At 40.8% G+C, this 14,903-nt stretch overlaps 1 pseudogene; it reads left to right on the top strand.

The window, feature by feature from the left end:
- The first annotated feature begins 1,369 nt into the window (after positions 1 to 1,369).
- LOC117511483 lies at positions 1,370 to 4,496 on the top strand (annotated as a pseudogene).
- The last annotated feature ends 10,407 nt before the right edge of the window (positions 4,497 to 14,903 follow it).

Here is a 14,903-nt window from a genome sequence, read left to right as displayed (position 1 = left end):
TTTTATCCGATGTGAGGGAAAAATCCGTACAAAATCCCTTATATACGGTGTTTATTACATGGAAAACAATACTAAAGCTTTGGGACCTTTTTTGTCCAGTGACTGCGAATATCTGGTTTATACAATGACGTTTTTGGTGAGTTTTACTGTACATGGGACTGAACAATAAATTTACCTCTCGAAGCTTTGACGATGATGGCGGCTTCCATCCCACATGGCTGACTTTATTTGCCCAAATTTTTCTTCTGTTTGGATCTGAAGGGAATCTGTACATCTTGAAGCCCTTGTTCTGTCTATTTGTGCATCCAAATGCACAACAACCTGACATTTTCAGCTAATAAGTAAATAAAATAGCTGGATTTACATGCAGACAGATTAACAGCGAACACTTTTTTTGAACCCAAGATGGCACCAGGAGTCACGTAACCGATTTTTTTTCGACTTGTCATGTTGCCACTCTCTCTATCTCACCACTAACTACAGCCGGTGAGGTGGGGAGGTGATCCCAGCAGCTCTCGCTTCTGGTGTCAAGCGCCTGACCCCTTGGTGTGTCAGGTGAGGAGTTTGACTGGGACGGTCCACTTGTCAAACAGAAATGAAGGCATCACACTCACAGAGGAGAGAAACCTCCCCCTCCAGTAAACGGTTCAATAATCTTAAGAGAAACGTAGAAAACAAACACTTTCCAAACTCAGGAAGTGAGACAACGAGCTACAACCTTATTTTTATCATATGAGCTGTCCTCTAAGCTGAGAAACAAGCATAGGGACCGTCTACAAAGTGCAAAACAAGACACCAGAAAAAATAATAAATTCAGGTGTGGTGTCACCAAATTCACTGCACACATCACTGGTCTCCTGCTGGTTATACTACAGCACACCTCCAACGAGGGCCAGTTCAGCATCCGTTCCTAACACATCAAATGTGTGGGTTTGCATATTTCGTATATGCTGAAGCCAAGCGGGTGACGACAGCCCTGAGACAGGATGTGTGTCATGCCACAACGTCATGACGCTGAAAGCTTATTTTAATTCTGCACAAACACACTGAAATTTTTGTCTCCTGTTCCATTCTTAAACACTGCGGAGGAATATTTCAAACTGAACTCCGCCTAAAGCTTTAGGCCCAGTTTCCTGCATCCACCTTCATCTCATCAGCCCACCTTTTGAAAGTGAACCCCATCCTGAAAGCCTGCAGTAAGATTCTGCAGGGAGACAAGCTGCGTGCCTCTGCAGAGTGAGTGGGAGTCAGGCAAGCTGCGAGCACTTAGAGGGAGGGAGTGGTGGGTCGGAGGAGGAAGCTGCTGAGAGGCAAAACTAATTCAGTGTGACAGACCTCACAGCTGTCAGGACCACCATGACCAGGCAGCATGGACACAGTGAATCCAGTCAAACGCACAGCTGAAAAGAAGCAAGGAGTCAAACAAGAAGAGGTGGAGGAGGAAGCTGTGGGATACGCCATAATGAGAGGCACACAGGTAAGATAACATCCAGCCTTACAGAAGCTCATAAAATACACAAAAAGAGGAAAAAGAAAAAAAACCAAGGGCCAGCTTTTCCTCATTGCAAAACTGAGATTACCCCAAATAAAACGGAGTATTTCTAAATGTGAGTAAAGTGACATCCACACAGTCACAAATGCGTACATTAGTCATCACCAACTTTCAGCCTACTGGGATTATCGGTGAAAGGTTTCAGCATAATGCATGTAATATTCAGAGGGAACACTCCCAACTTCTACTAATCTGTCAGTAAGCAGAATGCTAAAAGTCTAAAAAAAACATAATAGTGTTAGGAAAGAGAGAGAGGAAACGAATGGTAACCACCAACACACACACCCCCACCGCTCCAACCCCCAGTGAATGATGAGAGTGGGACTCGGGTCTCTAAAACGACACATGGAGGGAGGAGGGGATTGTGGGGGATTAAGTCAGCTCTCTTCTTATCCTCTGCATAACTGCGGGACGTTTTGCTGATCGGCACTGTTATTTGGGATGAGAAGGCTCGTCGGGGTATGCAGAAGTTGGCCGCGGAGAAAGCCAAGAGAGGTGCGATGTTCCTCGAATGTCTCGGAAAGAGGGTCTGAGAAGAATACGAGGATTAGCTGGTGACTTTTAATGTTGGATTCTCATGTTGTCACTTAGCTGTTTTTTTCTGGATTTGCATTTCAGGTGAATTTTCTGTTTTTACTGGAGCCATCTGGGACAAACCTTTCCTCTTTCCTGTTTCAGATTCATGTACAAATAGTTTGAATTGATTTTGAATCATTGCTAATCTTCAAGAAGCTAATGCAGATGAAACATTTTAAGGTAGGGTATTGTTTTCTGGTCATAAATATGACTTCAGTCGTGTGTTATTAGTTTCCTACACTGCACACAGCACCTTTGAATGCATATTTTTTTGCTGTACACTGAATATATTACACCCGGGGTGCAAGCAAAACCCCAGGTGTGTATTATTGATATATTTTCTAGCTGTTATACTTATTCAGCTAAAATTCTATGTAATTATACAACTGCTTCAATTTCTTTTATTTTGAACCAGTTTGAATAATATTGTGGGTTCCATAATAATTTTGTCATATGGGTCAAGGTTGGTCCTCAGTTTGATATACATGGTATCCAGTCAGACTCCTTAGGAAAATTTTGAGTTAGTATCAATTTTTCATAACTAGCCTGCCAAAAGCAGATTTATTCAGGTTATTGGCATCAAGAAACTGCAGGTATAGGTATGAATTAGATTTTTGCTACTAAAAAGCTGCGTGCAAAAAAGAGAGAAAAAAAAAAAAAGATCAGTCTTTTTCCAAATCAAATGCAAAAGTCTGTTTTTTTCAAAAATACTTGCAAAGTGACCCTATCTAAATTATATTTCAATACCTGCAAGAAAGTCATCAATAAAAACATGTTAATCGTATTAAGGAAAGACACAACCTTCTGGTGGGTCTGCATAGACACCAGGTGTACAGATTAGCAATTTTCATGATGTGTACTGATGAGGGTTAAATTCTTATCTTGTGACCCCATTTTCTCAATAAAGGTTTTAAAAGAATAGCTTTCTAATATATATGCTATTTGTTGTTTGGCAGAGAACTGTTAGATCCGGCTTCCAGAACCATGACCTCTGCACTGTGTCCTCAGCCCTCTTCTGGTTGTGTTGTGTCTGCTCTGTTGCTCTGAAGAGCCTGCCCATCCATGTGCCTCTGTGTATCTGACACAATCAGCTGCAGCTCCACCTATCTCACCAAGCTCCCTCACTCTCTGCCCACCTTCTCCCGTCACCCTGGACCTCAGCCACAACCGTCTCTCCTGGCTCGGTCCAAGTAGCTTCAGTAAGATGCCCAAATTACAAAACCTCCCGCCTGGCCAACAATCAGATCAGCACTCTGGGCTACACCGTGTTTCACAACACCTCCGGCCTGAGACAACCTTGACCTCTCCTCCAACAAGCTGCATGTTGTGGAGCAGCACTATTTTCATGGGCTGTGGAGGTTGGAGGAGCTGCTCCTCTACAACAATAAGATCACACAGGTGGAGGCCGGCTCACTGAGCGGACTGAGTAGCTTAAAAAAGGTCTATTTCAGCCTCAACCAGATCACAAACTTCCCATTTTTTCCTCCATCCTAGATCACAGTAATCCATTCCTCACTATGCTGGATTGTCATCCAACCGTATGACGACGTTGCCGTGGGAGGATGTGAAAGCTTTGCCCGGGTTGGTGCAGAGGGGGTTGTATCTCCACAACAACTCTCTAATCTGCGAGTGCCTCCATGTACATGTCTTCTTGCACTGGGAAATGAGGGGCTACAACTCTCTAAAGGACTTCTTTGATGAGCACAAGTGCACCATCTACGGGGAACACCGAGTGTCATCCGCTTCCTGCAACACTCACGCTTCTTTCACAACTGCACTATGGAAAAAGCAGTTTCGCAGCCTGTCACGGTGCTCCGTGTCCAGTGTGTTGGTTTTAGAAGGAGAACAAGTACGTTTGGACTGCCTAACATCGCTGAGTGGCAGGAACCTCTCTTTTATGTGGCTCTCTCCAGTCAATGGTTACATCAACCCAGCAAATTTCAATGACACATTAATTAGCCTGCTTCCTAATGGCACCTTGGAGATCCATGCAGCCAAGGTGATGACTCTGGTCTGTACGTGTGCACAGCGGTAGACATTAACAGGCTCTGAATGCAACCCGAGAGGTGAACGTGACAGTGGTACTTGCTGCACCTGAGTCATTCAGTACGGGCTACACCACGTTGCTGGGCTGCGCAGTCACCATGGTTGTTATCCTCTTGTATCTCTATCTCACTCCGTGTCAGTGTGGCTGCTGCAAACAGCCCAAACAGCAACTTATCCCAGTTGCAACCTATGAAACCAGCACCCTTTCCTCTGTGTTTCCCCTTCCCCCATAACCCACCGCGACATCAGCACAAATAAGCAGCTGGCCTTTATGGAGGCCATGGCGGATGATGATGAAACCGAGTGGATGCCTGGGTGCTGATGCAGATTTTTTTCTTATAATAATAGAAGCAGAAAAACGTCTGGATGGACCAAAACTCCTTAGTCAGGACTTAGCAGTGATATGTCATTAGAAGTGAGTTGATTCTGTCAAGGGTAAAAGAACATCACCTCGCTTTCCCAGCTCAAAGTTGCCATTTAAAGGCCTCCTGAACAAAGAAGAAGGGAGCGGAAGCAATATCTCCTGAGGCAGTTCTACTCTTCTCTCTCATCTAACCTGCAGTCCGAATGAAAGTTTCAACTTTGGTTCATTACCCTCAGGTACTGACATTGCTAAATCGCAGCAGAGCCATTATCATGCCTGAAAATCATCTAATAGCTTCTCCGTTTACTCAGGAACAGCTCCAGTGATGAATATTTCTCTTGGCATGGATGAATGGCTCCACTTTTCACAGAAAGTGTTTAAACAGGATTAAAAGTACTGAAAAAATTATGTACGTTCATGACAGGAAGGCAGTGGAGCTGGCTGTACAGTTGATTATAGGCATTTGGTATTTGGAATAGGTGCTGCTCCAATTGAAGATAATATGAAGCCCAGACATCTTATACTGCATTTGCATGATGGGAGAAAAACACATTAGAGTTAGTACAGGAGTAGGGGGTGGATTTGGAGTTAAAACCCTTCCCAAAATGTTCCTCACATATGCTGGCAGACATGAAACTGTTTGAAGCTTTGAACCAAACAAACCAAATGTGCAACAAAGCAATTCATTGTACTAAATGCTTAAAATTGTAAATGCAGAAACTGAATCACACACTGATTCATTGTTTCAAAAACACAATATATGAGTACGTAGGAGTTGGATCACCAATTTCTAGACCTGGGGTTGATTCCCGGTGCTGCCTGTCTGTCTCCTTGGACATGACACTTCAAGTGTATCATCTCAGTCCAGCCAGCTGTCAATGGGTACCAGTCTTAGCTGGAGAAGTAAGGTGTGTTGGAGTGGTATTCCTTCAAGGCGGGGGCAGGATGGGGGGGGGGGTCCGAACTCTCATACACCTACACTACTGAATCCAAGAATAAACCCAGGTTACCAATGGGCCTCAGGGGCTCAATAGTCAGGTCAAAAGTGACCTTCAATCTGCTGAAAAGATGTGAAGCATGGACATCCCCTTATCTTCAGCAGCTGCTGGGGGTCCTCAACACAGAGGCAGCTACGTACTGGATCAGGCCCAAAGAAATGTACCACAAGGCCACAATGTCATAACTGACGGTCCTGTCATGCAAGTGATAATTCTTAATAGAGTCTCTTTATGCAAGCATTCATTTGACACAAAGCCATTCCAGCAGTACCCAAGGGACCTGCCCAAAAAGCCAAGCACCAAGAGATCTGACTGCCTTAGTTTAGGTCTCATGACCATATGTATTTTCTATACAGGACTCACTTCTATTTGCTTCTAGTTGAGTAGCAGCTCTCAGTAAAGAAGCAGTTCGTGCTTCTTTACTGAGAGCTGTGTTCTGCTACGTTATTAAGCCAGCAAATGCAGCTTTACAGTATGTAAATTATACAGGAAGCACATTTCTGCACTTTAAAAACCTTTGGTGCTTGAGTTATTGGTAAATAATTTACTCCGTAAACAACAAGTCTCATTAATTTTCTTTATTCTAATTAAGAATCACAGTGGGGACTGGAGCTTATCCTATTAGGTGAGAGGCAGAGTAAACCCTCGGACAGGCTGGAAGTCCTATCGCAAGGCCGAAAAAGACAAGCAAAGTCAGTCACACTCTTACTCAAGCCTACGGTCAACTTAGATTCACCAATTCACCTAGCCTGCATGTCTTTGGAGGAATCCAAGTAAACATGGGGAGAAGACACAAACTGCACATAGCAAGGACCAGGTCGGATTCAAATTCAGAACCTTCTTGCTGTGAGGCTGCAACTCCTAACCTCTAAGCGACTATGCTGCCCATTTAACAAGTGTGCATTCCAATATTGGTTTAGAGAGAATCATTTTTTAGAAAATGCATCAGCGTCATTTTTGTTCATGCTAAAACTGGTCCTGATCCAACTGCAATTGGAACAACAATTTATCATATTTTTCTACTCCCAAAGGACTGCGTCACATTGGTTTCAAATGTCGAAATACATATGTAAAAACTCATGCTTGCAAGTTTAGAGAAATACATAACCATGTGCATGTTGTTTCTGCTTAAAATAAACCTTTGTTTCTGGCATGATGATATAGTTTCCAAACAAATCTGGAGTCTTTGTGATGTTGCTTTTCTATAAAATTCATTATAGTCATCAGTGTTCTGCTACTGCTGCTTTACTCCTGCTGTTTTGTGCACCATATTTGATGATGACCACACTTTTGTCTTTCAGGGAAAAGGGAGGTGGGGATAATTATTTGTGGATCCACTCGTGGTCAGTCCAATCCTTTCAAAAAAAGATGCACTGACAATGAAGACAGGAGATACATGGAACATCAGTAGTAGGCTTGTTAGTGTTTTCCTGACTTATCTCTCCTGCTGTATGAGTTCTGTTGGTAGCGTGCAACTTGGCGCAAGTCCAGTACAGCTCGCTCCCTGGAGTCGGGATTGATGTGAAATGCTTTCAGGGATCTGTGACCTCCAGTGGGAGTGGTTTTCATGCCCGTGAAATGTGCAGCATGGTGAATTTAAGTGTGTCCAAACTTTTGACTGATAGTATACATAAATTAATATGAATTTAGAAGTAGATAAAATGAACAGAACCCAGTTCTGGGCTTTTGAGATACAATAATCAGAGTAACACCTCCTAGGCCATGGCATGGTGAGGTGGCACAGAAGGTCAGTGTTCTAAGCACTAAACACTTCTAAGTTCTTAACACTTAATATTAAAACACTGACTATTTCTTGGGCGGTGGGTTGTGGCTGGTGGGTAGTATCTAATATTTTATAAAATTCATAATACTTTAATTAAAGAGAAATACAGAATACTGAGAATAAGTTCATATTGACTTTGGGAAGTCCAGAACAAGTCCACAGCCAATTCTGATCGAGGGAGCTGAGTTGGATGCTGCGGCTTCCTACAAGTACCTCTGGCTGTGGCTGGACAGTAAGCTGAACTGGATAACCCACACCAACCACCTCTACAGGAAGTACAGGAAGGAACAGAGCAGGCTGTACTTTCTGCTGAGGTTGTGATTCTTTAACATTTGCAGGAAACTCCTGTGGATGTTCTACCAGTCCGTAGTAGCCAGTATCCTCTTTTACACCATGGTGTGCTGGGGGGCAGCACATCCAAGAAGGACACATACAGGCTGGACAAACTGATCAGGTGGGCTGGTTCCGTTTTTGGCATGAAGCTGGATTCTCTGGTGACGCTGACAGAGAAGAGAACACTGGACAAACTGAACAGGCATATGCCTGGTTTGATTTGACCTCATGGAGGAGTGTAGGCATTGATAAGCTTTGCTTCTGCCTATCCCTTTGTGTACATTATTTTATTGTCTTTTTTCTTTGACTACTTTGTTTATGAGTTTTGTTGTTGCTGCTGGACATTATGGATGATGCCAGTCACTCTCTGCACACCGTCATCAGCAACCAGAGGAACCTCTTCCGTCACAGGCTGCTCCTTCCCAAGTGCAGAACCAACAGACTGAAAAACTCCTTTGTCCCTCAGGCCATCAGACTGTACAACTCCTCACTCAGAGGGAGGAGGAGTAACAGGAAGACAGAGGACAGGAAGGAGAGGAACAGTAGTAGCCAGTAAACCAGTACTGGTCAGTATGCCTGGTATTTATATTGTACAACCCCAATTCCAATGAAGTTGGGATGTTGTGTGAAATGTAAATAAAAACAGAATACAATGATTTGCAAATCCTCTCCAACCTATATTCAATTGAATACATCACAAAGACAAGATATTTAATGTTCAAACTGATAAAGTTTATTGTTTTTGTCCAAATATCCTGCTCATTTTGAAATGGAGACCGGCAACATATTTCAAAAAAGCTGGGACAGAGGCAACAAAACACTGGGAAAGTTCATGAATGCTCAAAGAACACCTGTTAGAAACATTCCACAGGTGAACAGGTTAATTGGAAACATGTGAGTGTCATGATAAAAAGGAGCATCCCAAAACGCTCAGCTGTTCACCAGCAAAGATGGCGTGAGGATCACCACTTTGTGAACAACTGCATGAAAAAAAAAGTTTAAGAACAATGTTTCTCAATGTTCAATTGCAAGGAATTTAGGGATTCCATCATCTACAGTCCATAATATAATCAGAAGATTCAGAGAATCTGGAGAACATTCTATGCATAAACGGCAAGGCTGAAAACCAACACTGAATGCCTGTGACCTTTGATCCCTCAGGCAGCATTAAAAACCAACATCATTGTGTAAAGGCTCTTACTGCGTGGGCTAAGAAACACTTCAGAAAACCATTGTCAGTTAATACAGTTCATCATTACATCTAAAAGTGCAAGTTAAAACTCTACCATGCAAAGCGAGAGCCATACATCAACAACATCCAGAAATGTCGTCACCTTCTCTAGGCCCGAGCTCATTTGAAATGGACGCAAAGTGGAGAAGTGTGCTGTGGTCTGATGAGTCCACATTTCAAATTGTTTTTGGAAATCATGGACATCGTGTCCTCCGGACAAAGAGGAAAAAGACCATCCAGATTGTTACCAGCGCAAAGTTCAAAAGCCAGCATCTGTGATGGTATGGGGTGTGTTAGTGCCCGTGGCCTGGGCAATCCAGGGGGAGTCATAGACTCTCATCCACCTGACGCTATGCAATCCAGCAACAAGAAACAGCACCAATGGGCCACACGGGCCTTCTCATACATAGTCCTGCCATTTTCAGTGGTGTGGTGTAATTGGACATTTGACTGACAAGAAGTATCATTGTGAGATGTGGCATGTTCCTTCATTATTCCATGGCAAATTAAGCAGATAAAACATTGAAGATGATACATTTTAGCTATGTTCAGAGCAGAAACTGGAATCAGTTTGAAAGTTATAAGGATAGATATTAGTGGTGTGGTGAAAAATTATATATATATATATATATATATATATATATATATATATATATATATATATATATATTACACACAGTAGTGTTCAGAATAATAGTAGTGCTATGTGACTAAAAAGATTAATCCAGGTTTTGAGTATATTTCTTATTGTTACATGGGAAACAAGGTACCAGTAGATTCAGTAGATTCTCACAAATCCAACAAGACCAAGCATTCATGATATGCACACTCTTAAGGCTATGAAATTGGGCTATTAGTAACAAAAAAAAACAAAAAAAAAGTAGAAAAGGGGGTGTTCACAATAATAGTAGTGTGGCATTCAGTCAGTGAGTTTGTCAATTTTGTGGACAGACAAACAGGTGTGAATCAGATGTCCCCTATTTAAGGATGAAGCCAGCACCTGTTGAACATGCTTTTCTCTTTGAAAGCCTGAGGAAAATGGGACGTTCAAGACATTGTTCAGAAGAACAGCGTAGTTTGATTAAAAAGTTGATTGGAGAGGGGAAATCTTATATGCAGATGCAAAAAAGTATAGGCTGTTCATCTACAATGATCTCCAATGCTTTAAAATGGACAAAAAAAAAAAAAAAACAGACGCGTGGAAGAAAATGGAAAACAACCATCAAAATGGATAGAAGAATAACCAGAATGGCAAAGGCTCACCCATTGATCAGCTCCAGGATGATCAAAGACAGTCTGGAGTTACCTGTAAGTGCTGTGACAGTTAGAAGACGCCTGTGTGAAGCTAATTTATTTGCAAGAATCCCCCGCAAAGTCCATCGGTTAAATAAAAGACGTGCAGAAGAGGTTACAATTTGCCAAAGAACACATCAACTAGCCTAAAGAGAAATGGAGGAATATTTTGTGGACTGATGAGAGTAAAATTGTTCTTTTTGGGTCCAAGGGCCGCAGACAGTTTGTGAGACGACCCCCAAACTCTGAATTCAAGCCACAATTCACAGTGAAGACAGTGAAGCATGGTGGTGCAAGCATCATGATATGGGCATGTTTCTCCTACTATGGTGTTGGGCCTATATATCGCATACCAGGTATCATGGATCAGTTTTGATATGTCAAAATACTTGAAGAGGTCATGTTGCCTTATGCTGAAGAGGACATGCCCTTGAAATGGGTGTTTCAACAAGACAATGACCCCAAGCACACTAGTAAATGAGCAAAATCTTGGTTCCAAACCAACAAAATTAATGCCTCGCAGATGTGAAGAAATTATGAAAAACTGTGGTTATACAACTAAATACTAGTTTAGTGATTCACAGGATTGCTAAAAAAGCAGTCTGAACATAATAGTTTTGAGTTTGTAGCGTCAACAGCAGATGTTACTATTATTGCGAACACCCCCTTTTCTACTTTTTTTTAACTAATAGCCCAATTTCATAGCCTTAAGAGTGTGCATATCATGAATGCTTGGTCTTGTTGGATTTGTGAGAATCTACTGAATCTACTGGTACCTTGTTTCCCATGTAACAATAAGAAATATACTCAAAACCTGGATTAATCTTTTTAGTCACATAGCACTACTATTATTCTGAACACTACTGTATATGCATGCATGTGTGTGTGTGTGTGTATAGATAGATAGATAGATAGATAGATAGATAGATAGATAGATAGATAGATAGATAGATAGATAGATAGATAGATAGATAGATAGATAGATAGATAGATAGATAGATAGATAGATAGATAGATAGATAGATAGATAGATAGATAGATAGATAGATAGATAGATAGATAGATAGATAGATAGATAGATAGAGAGAGAGAGATTTCAACCTCATTTTCTTATTTTATTGTGCTGTTACAAGTATTATTATTATTGCTTATCCTTGCACATGCTGTTTGATGAACATTTTCCTCTACTTGCACCCATCTTGTGTGTGTTTTTTAAGAGCTGACATAACATGTGAATTTCTCCTCTTTGAGATCAATAGAGTTTTATCTTATCTTATCTTAATCCCTTGGGAAGACTCCTTCAGGGATTATAACACAAGAATATCATTAATGTTTTTAAACAAAAATACTGTCAAAAATTTCAAGGAGCACATACCTTTATTATTAATTGGAGTCCCCAAATTTGGGGACTTGCCCTGTTGTGGAACATTTGAACACTCATAACTAGGTCAAGGTCAAGGTCAACTTTATTGTCCCATTAGGGAAATTAGGGAAACTAACCAATGCTAACACCAACATACACTTATTATACATCAAAATGTCAAGCGAATTCTCCTCTACAAAAGTGTCCACTTCATTCACATATCAACTAACCACAGCTGAAACGCCAAGAAAATAAAAACCAGTGGTGTAGTCTACGTGGAACGCAGGTAGATGCCGTCTACCCACTTCAAATTGCCCCGGGGAACATGGCGGTGTAAATAAGATGAGCGCTTATTGACTGTAATTTTATTTTCTCCCTTTAAAAGACAGCCATCAGGCGTCCATCACTGCAGAGTGCACCATATGTGTCCCCCCACCCCACCCGCTCGCTCTGCTAGATAAGAGTTTTAATTGGCTCATAGATAGATGGGGGCTGGGCTACCAGCTAATCATCGCGAAAGCCGCACACGAACAAGAAGAATGCTGGGAAAAGTATCGATGGTGATTATTACCCGAAAAAAATTAAAAGCAAACAGGCCTCGGTTTTAGATTTTTTCGAAAACATCCACCTGCTGCTTCAGGGCCGATTGATGAAGTTTGCACCCTGAGTGGAGGAGATAAACCTGGCACTGTCTGCATTGCTGGTAAGTGGGCTAGCCTATGACAGCTAGTTTTTTTATTTGTTCACTAAGCTAATGGGCCTTTCACACTGAATACGTCAGACATGTCAAATGCGTCGAAAAACGGTCTAAAAAGCATTATTTTCAATGAGACGCGTTGCTTTTTAGATGCGTCAGAAGCGTCGCGTCAAAAGCCGAGCTAAACCGATGCTTCTGACGGGAGCGTGCATTGCCGCTTGTCAGCAGGCTGACGCGTCAAAGTTCAATCCAATCCAACTTTCGATGCTCTGAGCCGTGACGTACCTTTGCGTTGTCCAATAGGAACGACGCGTTGGGCCAAAACACGGAAGACTAGTGGCAGAAACCACTGATCTCTACAAAACGGATCGGTGTAGAAACCACTGATCTGTACAAAACAAACATGTCACAGGACTGCACATTTATGGAGCAGTTTTCTGAAGAAAAATCCTTGGAAATGTTTTTTGTTGTTGTTTGTTACCTCAGAATTTCTGATTACTGTTATAAAAAAGTTTAGAACACTTGTAATTAAAACAGCTAAATAAATCAATAAACGGTTCTTTAGAAACCTTTCTTTCATCTGTAAATTAAACCCACCTGTTATTTCAGATTAGATAATTTCTTGTTTAACATAAGGAACCTTTAGACAAAATAACATGGAAATTTGTACATTTTTTAAGTCTGGTAGATTATTTATATCTCATTTCAACCAGAAAAACAGACACTGTAAATAAATACAAATGTTTATTATAAATGCAACAGGAAATAATTTAACAATGACTGCAGTGTGATTGTAAAGTAGGATTTCTGTGACATAAACCTCTTGATGAATTTTTTTTTAATCGTCATTTCAACTTGTAATTTCGCCAAAATATGTAATTGCCTTTAATGTTGTTATCAGGACAGAGACATTTCTAAAATATGAATTTGAGCGCAATAAGTGGAGAGCTTCTACTTGTGCAAATGTCTTTTGACTTTGATTTGTGGACATTTTTAATGATCCGTTCATTCATTGTTAAAATATAAAATGGAACAGCTTTTTAAAAAATAATAGAGTTTTGCCCGTAATCTACAGATGTCTCTTGAGCTTGAGTCCCGTTGGCTGTTGGATAGTGTAGTTTTAAAATGACTGGAATTGGTAAGTGACATACTCTCCGGTATTAGTTGCATGGTTGTCTTCATACTATACTTTTGTGCCACTGATTTGGCCTACAATGTTTTTGTCATGGGTTGAAAAGGTTTCTGCAAAGTAAAGCATCTACCATATTTTCATCATTGTATGTGAATTTTCTGGGAGCTAGCTTCTGTCCTTCAGTCTAGCTGCTGTTTTAATGGAACTTAACGTATACTAATACTAGCTTGTTTATACTGGGTAGGTTTCCTTATGGACCACAAAACATACAGGTTCCACTCCCCCGTCTGGACCTGATGATGGACTGTCAACTTCAACAGAGTTTGTGGTAGGAGGCGTGAGGCTATGCAGCCGGTGCATGCTCATGTAGACCAGTGTGTTCTGTTTTGTTTTTGTTTATGCGTCTAAACTGTACACAAACAACATGGGGGCATGCGGATTATATGAAGGGTGAATCTTGCAGCTGCTGAATTTGGCAGTACAGGCTGATATCCGATACTAAATAGAGGGAGGAAAAGTGAACTCTTCAATATACTTAGTTGGGAGGCAATAATCTGCTCCTTATTATTGTTAAGAGAACTTTTCTTTCTTAATAACAAGGAGTCACAGTCACTTTTTTTTTGGAGTGACTGTGACTTAAAGTTGTCTTATTTACTGTTAAACAATACACAGTAGTTTGCATATGATACTTTTGGCTGGATTTAAACATTATTTTTCCTGGTTTATGACCTGATTAAATTTCTTTGTTAAATTAGGTTTTCAGATGCCAAAAAATAAATGTATTTGATCTTTGTATTTTTAATCACTCTTTTAGATTTACTGTTGTATACTGTATTTTGCAATTAGTGCAAATTACTTACTTACATTCTGACATTTCTCACATTTATAGTGGCAAATATAGAATATAAATGATCAGGTGGAAAGTATAGATCTATTTGTTGTTATGGTGTTAAAAATGTTAATAACCGGGGGCGCAACGCACAGGGTTGATGACGGGCAAAAAACACAGTCTACCCACTTCAAAAATGTAGACTATGCCACTGAAAAAACATAAATCGGAATTCATTTTCTGGGAAAATATGTGACAAAGTTTTTATTTGGCACACAAAATATTCAAATAGAAAAAAAAAATGAACAATTCCACAAACGCATAAACAAAACTAGTGAGTCCGAAAGGGTGTGGGCTGAAGCAAAGCTTATTAGCGCCCACCCCTGCTAGTACAAGTCCATCAATTCTAATCAGTCATATTTACATAAATACAAATTCACTACTACATGTCGACACACAGACATACACATCAATATACTCTTCACTTATATTTATATAGTACCAGATAACAAGAAAGTCAAATCAAGGCACTTTACGCAAGTAAGGACTAACCTTACCAACCAACCCCCAGAGCAAGCACTAGGCAACTGTGGTGAGGAAAAACTCCCTATAAGGAAGAAACCTCAAGCAGACCAGGCTCTTGGGGGTGACCCTCTGCTTGGGCTGTGCCATATATACCTATATACATACGTATATACTTTACATA

This window comes from Thalassophryne amazonica, chromosome 6 (genome assembly GCF_902500255.1).
Source record: "Thalassophryne amazonica chromosome 6, fThaAma1.1, whole genome shotgun sequence".
Lineage (NCBI taxonomy): Eukaryota > Metazoa > Chordata > Actinopteri > Batrachoidiformes > Batrachoididae > Thalassophryne > Thalassophryne amazonica.
Note: the sequence above shows the minus strand (reverse complement) of the source record. Positions and strands in the feature narration are given on the sequence as shown.